Source organism: Dermacentor albipictus, chromosome 1 (assembly GCF_038994185.2).
Source record: "Dermacentor albipictus isolate Rhodes 1998 colony chromosome 1, USDA_Dalb.pri_finalv2, whole genome shotgun sequence".
NCBI classification, from domain to species: Eukaryota; Metazoa; Arthropoda; class Arachnida; order Ixodida; family Ixodidae; genus Dermacentor; species Dermacentor albipictus.
The window spans coordinates 396,192,980-396,201,481 of NC_091821.1; the positions used below are offsets into that span (position 1 = coordinate 396,192,980).

The 8,502-nt window shown below is 39.3% G+C and overlaps 1 long non-coding RNA gene across 1 annotated transcript; it reads right to left on the bottom strand.

The window, feature by feature from the left end:
- Positions 1–1,471: 1,471 nt before the first annotated feature.
- On the bottom strand, positions 1,472–7,992 carry LOC139054664 (uncharacterized). Its single transcript, XR_011511410.1, has 3 exons — positions 6,047–7,992; positions 3,517–3,778; positions 1,472–1,715 (listed from the first exon to the last, which is right to left on the bottom strand). It is a non-coding gene; the product is annotated as an uncharacterized lncRNA (long non-coding RNA).
- Positions 7,993–8,502: the final 510 nt, after the last annotated feature.

Below are 8,502 nucleotides of genomic sequence, written 5' to 3' on the forward strand. Positions count from 1 at the left end.
GAATATTATCAAATGCTTTGCTAAAATCCACATAGACGCCAAGCACAAGTCTTCTTTCTTCGAACTGGGATAAGATGAATTCCTTTTGTTCCAACAGTGCATATTCGGTGGACTTAAGCTTTCTGAAGCCGAATTGGGCAGGTGATATTATATTGTTCTTCTCGAAAAAATTATTAAATTGGCGATGTAAGATTTTTTCCAGGCCCTTAGAAAAGATGGACAATATGGATATAGGCCTATAATTTTGGATATCATTTCTGTCTCCCTTTTTAAATAAAACACTCACTTTAGCGATTTGCATTCTTTTCGGAAAAGTTGCACTGGACAAACATAAATTAATAATATATGTAAGGTACGGTGTGACAATATCTAACACTTACTTTATCGGTCTAATTTGCATGCCTTCAAAATCACACGAGGAACTACTTCGCAGTGGCGTGAAAGCAGAGAAAACTTCATGTTCAGAGACAGGCTCAAGAAATAATGAGAAGGAGCTAGCAACAGGCTTCAACTTAAGCAATGTCCTAGATGAACTGTTTTGATTGTTGCTAACAAAGTGATCATTCAACATAGTGGCGAGATGGATGCCAGATATCTTATTGCCATTTATGTTCAGTTTTTCTATACGAGAATGCGATTTATTACGATTAAGGACAGTATTTAACCTTTTCCATAAGAAGTCAGGTTTTGGTGCAGAGCACTCAAATTCAGACTGAATGTGTCGCACTCTACTTAGTTTTATTTCTTTATTCAGTTTATTTCGATAAGGACCCAGATACACTGAAACAATTCAATGTTTCAGTGTATCTGGGTCCTTATTTTGAATAAATTTATGATACAATTCGTTTTTGCGATGTATTTTTGCAAGCAGTTCAGGCGTTATCCACGGTTTACGTATTTTTTTGCCTAAGGTAATTCTTTTTTCGGGAAAGTGGTACTTGTATATACCAGAAATTATATCTATGAACTTTGTATATGCCTCTTCAGCGTTCGCGATTTGACCGATAACTTCCAGGTCACAGGTTAACATCGTTAATGCCGTGTAGCATTAGACAAAGGAATGATGCACAGAAATGCACCATGGGCCAATGGAACACCAAGTCTTATGATGGGTCACGCGACTAGGCAGTAGTATTAAACAATGTGTATGCACAGTGTGTTTGCAAACTGCAACAAGATTTGGTAAGCCTTTCTTTTCCACTGCGAATCCTCTAGCATGTTCAAAGATGTGAAAACACACATACACAGACAAAAATAAGAACAAATGGAGCTTGGCAACAAAGAAGTGAAATTAAGAAAGAAGAACCGCTGCGCACTCGTTACCGAAGACACATGATATGCACTGTCACATTAGTGATGGAGTGTAAACCCCGTGAACAGCGTAAACTTCGTTTTACTCCTTAAGCCACCCAACTTGCAAGAATACAAACAGATAAGTGACATCTCCCACTCAAACTGACATTCTGCGAGCACACATAGCAAAAGCACCAAATATTCACGTTTGCAGTTGTGGAAGGATGCACATGCAGAAATATTAGTGTCGATAACAAGTGTGCACCGCTATAAGGTGCAGAAGCCTATTTTGCCATGTGGTTTCATGCCATGCAATATTTTGTGGCTGGGGGTCAATCTATTAGCGCTTCTTTATTGCAGTTGTTTGCAACTAAACTTGTCAAAAGTAACACGCCGTTCATGTACCTCACAATCCAACTTGCCTGTGAAAAAAAAAGGAAGAATAGGTTACATCCCTTTCTTACTGCAGGAATAAGTGAGCTGACTTAATTGCGTGCATCATCTCAGAGGCAATGTGCACTACCTTGTTCACTCTCTCACTCCAATTACAATGTAGAGCCATAGCATAATATCAAAACAGAATCAGCACAGCATTATGGCGAAGCTGTGCAGATGACGGGACATGTGAAAAACGGGACAGGACAAGACATGTCCTGTTGGCATTGTTTCACCATAATGTACAGTCAACCAAAAACAGACTACGGGAGGACCCTCATGCCACCCAGCATGCTAATCCAAATTTGTCATACTTGTACTGCTCTGTCACGTCTCTCACATTCACATAATTTCCTCATTCATGGGAGCTCTGTCTGAGGTAAGAACGTAAATTATTTCAAAAACAAATATCCCAATTCCAGCGAAGGCCTCTTGTGTCACTCTAAACTCAACAGCCTTATTAGTGTGTTCATACCCTTTTATATATTTTAATTTTTTCTTGTTTGCTGCATACTTTATACAAATTAAATACCAAAACAATGCAGCAATTCTGTCTCTCCACACCAAGTAATTTATTCATAATTAGAGCAGAAAAGTTGCAAAAATTATTTTCATGCTTCCGCACATGCAGTGCTATCTCTAAGCTCTTTCAACTGAACAGCTTTCAATTGAGATTAATAAGAGCAACCAGGAAATTTTGGCCATGACTTTTCTTTGGCTAGCATGAACCAGAACGCATAGTACAGAAAAGAATGTCACACACATGCACTCACAAACACACATCACTAGAAAAACTACTATTTATTAGAAATGTGATTCCCATTAAAAGGCAGAAAAAGAGCACGCTTGGAGGGACTAAGCAGTGAGCCCACATGACCCATGCTGATAGGCACAGAACCTACACTAAGAATTGGATATTGAATTTCCACTATCTTGTAATAATTTATTTTTCAAGTGACATTATCACCACTTAAATATATTTTTTGATAAGTTATAACCAATAAAACACAGCACCTTTTACTGCCTTTTCCCAAAGGCCTGTGCATGTAGTGTCGAATTAGCATGAAATTTGGCAATCTTTTTTAACAGTAACAGAAGAAAAGGAACACAGCATACAAGTTATTGTAAAGTAAAAAAAAATATGTAGCTGAAGAGAAGTCATACGGAAAGCAAAGTTACTGCTATCACTGACACATACAATGAAATGAAAAAAAAAAGGAATATATCATGATACTGTACACTTTCCATGTGGAAATCTTTTCTGGAAAAGTTATACTTTTCAATGGCTGCAAAACTCTGCTTTAACAGAGAAATGGAAATAGCAGATAACAAGATATGCTGAAAACAAAATGCTAATAAAAAAATGCATGCTTGAACTGGTGTTTCAGATTCTCTATGCAAAGGAGGAGCACAAACTGGAGACAGCCATTGCAGAGCTTCAGTCCTTGCCTCATATGCCCTATGTTCAGAGATGAACACGTTTCTTTTGCGCCAATGTGAGTGGGTGCTCTTGTATCGTACTGGTGTGCTAACAAGAGGCCAAAACACAACTATTCGGAGGCTTCTGTCCGTATTCTAAAGGACATCATCCTAAACAGAACAAAAGCCTACAATGCAGTAGCTTTAATTGAATTTGTGATTAGTAATTGGGAGAAATATTTCGAAACACGGCTGCTGCGCCACGCACACAATCGGGAACCTACCCACCGAATTGGCTATGAGCACCTTCTGCAAGAAATGCCGGAATCCCCCCCAAAATCAATTCTAAAAGTAGAACAAAATTGCTACCATGTTCCGAATTCTTCTGGAACTGGGACATATGAGGTATGGGCGGACATTGGGCTATGCAGCTGCAGGGCAGGGAACCAGGGTGCTTTCTGTAAGCACCAGGCTGCTGTGCAACAAGCCTTTGGTGGTGCTTTCCCGAACAGCCCGGAGCTGACAGTTGGAGACCGCACAGAGCTTGGCCAGCTTGCCCTCGGAAAGCGTTGTCCAGCAGCAGGCTTTTTCATGCCTTTGACTGCACATGCCCTCACCTTGGCACCCTCATCTGTGTGCGAAGCAGGACCATCGACTTCGCACAAAGACGTAGGGCAGGAGACGCAGACAATCTCCACAGCGCCAGAGGTGCAAGGAGAGATGGCTGACTTGGGCCAAATACATCTGGTACGAGGTTTTGATAGCATTTTCCTTTATAAAATGTGACGAGCTCAATTCTGAACAGGTTTGATTCAACACTATCAACATAGAAAATATGCGTCCATCACACAATTACACCAGCATTTATAGTACTATGCATTACACGACTTGTCTATATCCACTAATTCTTCTTAGTATTGATTTGAAAATTAGGTACTTTGATTTCACTAGCTGTTCTCTCTGCTTTCTACAGCAGCGGGAAGAGTAAATTTTTTTTCCTATACACTACAGTTGTTCCTTTTGTCAACCAATGCATGACCCTTACCTCCTTTTCAAACTTCATTGCCACCAAAAAGCTTCTGCCTAAATGCTTAGGTCTAGCATTATACAGCTCTTATAGTGCGCTAAGTATATCTAGAAATGTGAATAACTTTTTAAGATATCCAATTAGGGCTACATACAACTCTTCCACCTTTTAGCTTACTTAACCTAGCCAGTGCCACTCGGCTTCCATTACCAGTTGGTGCCCAAACATCAATAATGGGTAACGCGTCCAAAGGAAGGCATTCACTTTAAATGATTAGGAGGGGGAACAGTGATAAGCTCATGTGGCTTTCTTTTTTAACAAGAAACGTTACCATAATTTTGGCATGCAGTAAAATACCTACAACTTTTGAAGAATATCACTAAGCTGTCATTCAGGAGCAGACACTGAATTATATCTCCATTTCTTCAAATCAAAGGCAGAAGATTAGAATTTATGGGTTATGAAGAAATTTATCAGAAATTTGATGGTGCCTGTGAGTTATCAATTTTCTAATCTACATGCCTATAGATGCCAATTGAAATTTTAGCATCTCAATTTCTGTGCAAGCAAGTGGCACTTGATGCATTGTAAGAAGTGTAGCCCTTATATCTCCATTACCTGCTCATTGCATCAGGAACTGTATGAAATGACAGGTTTGCTGCAACATTCTATTAGTCCATGTGGTAGCCTGTCACAAATCCAACCAAGTGTATAGACTATGAAGGGTTGCACAATACTGTTCCTCCCCTAAGTGAGGGCTTTTGTACTTTAAGGTAGATATGAGACATAACTTTACTAGTAGTTTTGAATATTGTGCAATTCTATATTCACAACAAAAATAGTTTTTCAAAGTGTAATAGTAATAATCGGTCTTTTTGATTCCGCTTCGTCGCAATACTAGTGTGTCATGCAGTGAAGCATATATACCATGCATACACGTAAGCATTCGCTTACGTGTATGCACGCGCTGGCTACAGTGTCAGTATGAGCAGCAAGATGTCTATTAAGTGTAATTGAGATGTCTAATTAAGGTGAAAGCACTGTTATGGCTTATGGCACCATCCCCTTTATACTTCTAGTCATAGCTGTAGTCTAATTGTTAATGCGTGTACTGTTTTACTTTTGTTTCTTCTCATTAACTTACTGCATTCACAAAGGCAGTTGCACCATGCTTTACTATCAATTAACCTCTTTATAGTTTTTGACATTTATTTAACAAGTCCTACAGTACCAAAGTTTGATCTCATTCTTCCACAGAACAATTAGTACAATATTCAGTAGTTACATTCCATAAGCCCCTGTTTCACCCTGATAAATTAAAAAAGTTCACTCATTCATTCATTCAAGTTTGCAGTGAATTCTCTACACAACAGCTATTCAATATTCGATTGAGAAAATGTTCATCCAAAATCAATATTTGCTAGCTCAAAATCTACTATTCGCACATGCCAAAAAAAATTACTGTGTGCAAACAGCTTGTGCATATTGTGGCCTCTACAGCACCTAAAATATACCTTTAGGTGCATTTTTTGGGTGCTTAATATAGCCTTTTTTTAATGGCTAATATACAATCTCTATCTATAGCTTGTAGATTTCTAGAAAATGTACTCTGTTAAGATGTCCACAAACTAGAACATGACTTGAACAACTTATCAAAGGAGTGTATTTTTGATGGCTTCATCCGTCTGCGTCCCTGTTCTCTTCTTTGGCTTTTTCTTTTAACATATATGTAAGTGCGTTGGCTTTAGCAAACATCACTTCAAAGCAAAAAACATTTGTTGGCTTAAAGGACTTTCAAGATTTAAACATGTTCATTTACGTGACTTTTCGCAGGGCCACAAAAAAGAGTGTGCTGCATTCAATGAAGCATACCAGCGCGCCCATGGACTTGGTGAATGCATTCCTCAGTATGCTGCTGTTATCAAGTCCATAACAGAAGACCTGTTAAAGTTGAACACCAGCAGCGCTGTGTTTGCATACATGTTGAAGCAAAAGGCCATGGGAAGGGCTATCAGGCATGGTAAAAAAATTAAGGTACAACCAACAAGCTTGGCAAGGCGCCGACCTGGCCTACCGAGAGGTTCGGGACGCATTCCTGCCGGCCGACCAAGAACAGCTGGAAAAAGGAAAACAAAACGTGGACATGTGCTCAGCCAAAGTGTGCGGGATGATGTACCTGGGGCCAAATGCCATTAAGAACTCAAACTTTATGGAGACCTCACAGTTGACCCACTAAATATGTCTCAGCATGCTTAAGGACAGTGAATACGTTGAACACACATCATCTGTCATCGAAAATGCCCATTTTCGGCCTGCACTAGGATGATTTTTAAGCAGTAATTGTAGCTCACAAAGTCTGATTGCAGTGATTACTAATGCTAACGTGCCCCTTTCCTTTTGCAGTTTGTTATTTTTATGAAATTGCATAGCCAGCTGCTCCTGAACCCTATATCAATTGTCTGTCCCTTCTTGAGGTGGTTTAAATACTTCATGCAGCATCCGCACATTACCAAGAGTCCACCTCTAGTTCTGTTGCCTTCATAGTGCCATTGCTTCAAGCGACTTTTCAAGGATGATATTGCTATTTGTATTGAAATCTAGCACTAATATTGTAAGACTGAGACTAACCAAGCTGTCAAGCGCTTTTTATTCCAAAAAGTAAATGCCCCAGCTCATGCGTGAAGAAGTAGAACAGGGAAGATGATGATGGCTATGTACAAATTAAAATGACGAAGTATGTTAATAGTGCTTACAATATCTAGGTTTGCAAGTAAAAAGATGTTTACTGAACATGCGCCATGAATGCAGAAAGGTCCGTAGCGATGAGCACTGGTTCAGGTCGAGCACTGTCTCGTGCTCTGCATTGGCGATCCTGCTTGCACTTCAGCTGTCCTCCACTCCTTCATTTTGTGTGTAAAAACCACCAGTGCTGTGGTTATAGTGAGCTGTAGGGCTAGCTTTTGTTTATCAGGCAGGGCTTCTTGATTGGTAGCAGTAAGGTACAGCCCAAAGCATTGTATGAATAGCATCCGTTCAGCTTGCAAGTTGCCAGCCTTGCGCATAAGTTGTGCTTCAAACATTGATGCCACATGGTGGCCCTCGGTTGCTCACACCTCAGTAAATTGTGATTGGCAGTGTTACACTGGCGCTCTTCGTAAATTTTGTTACTTTGGTCACAGGAACATTTCTAGCTCTGTTTGTGTCGTTCTCAACCTAGTGTGAATAGAGTGTGAATTTTTTTAATATTTAATTCTGGGTTTTAAATGCCAAAACCATGATTTCATCATGAAGCACGCCATTTTAATTTTTTTTGTAGCGTTAGTCCTGTGTTGATTAGATATGCGACCAGCACCAATACACGCCATGATGCAACATCAAGACATGCCTTGATGCCACAGAAATGCATAATAGAGGTAGACGGTGCACTGCATGAAAAAGGTAACCATGGAAGAGACGTAAGATGAGCTGAACAAAATGCTATCTTCGTTCTGTACCATATCCTTTTGGCATTGTACAGCTCTTTATTTTCTTTGCCACCTCTCCTCTGTGACTTCACATTTCACCTTTTGTTCTTTGTTGTACTGTCTGTTATGTTTTTGCCGCGCAAATGTGCCAAGTTGTTTTGCAACTGCTGTTGACACGTTTAAAGATTAAATTGTTTTCATTGGCAGCCTACTATTCTTTCTTGTTTCTCTTTCACAACAATCTGCGTCCTTCGATATTGACACGCAACATTTGCTCTAATCATTTAGTGAAGTTCTTATAACTGAGTACTGACAATGGACATCACATTCCAGCTTGAACAAGCAAATGAGACTAATGATCATGAACCACCTCTTAGTAAAAATACCATGAATTATACTCAAAACATTTCACATGAAATATGTAAGCCAACTAAGCGGCCATCCATCAAACTTCTATTTTTGCCAAACTTACCAATCACTATCTCAAAGATCTGTTGCCTTTTCTAAAACACGAATCTGAGCATTTTTTTCCATGTCAGTGTGGATTCATCTAGAGTTACTGATGCGCTTGGCTGAAGTTACAGTGCCTGCGCTTATGATCCTCACTACTTTTATTGTTAATATATTTACTTGAAAACATAAAATAAAAGGTGACAATGAATACACATGGCTAAAAGGTGAGAATATTAATGTTCTTAGATCTGGCAATTGTTCCTTCTGCAAACTGTAAGTATGGAGCTAAACTGGAGTAATATTACCATTTAGGTAAGACATTCAGTAGGATAGCCTTACCTAAATCTAAGGTGGGGTTAGTTTTCTTTATTTAGATTTGTAAGGAAGTGAGTATCGGCATATGTGCACGTC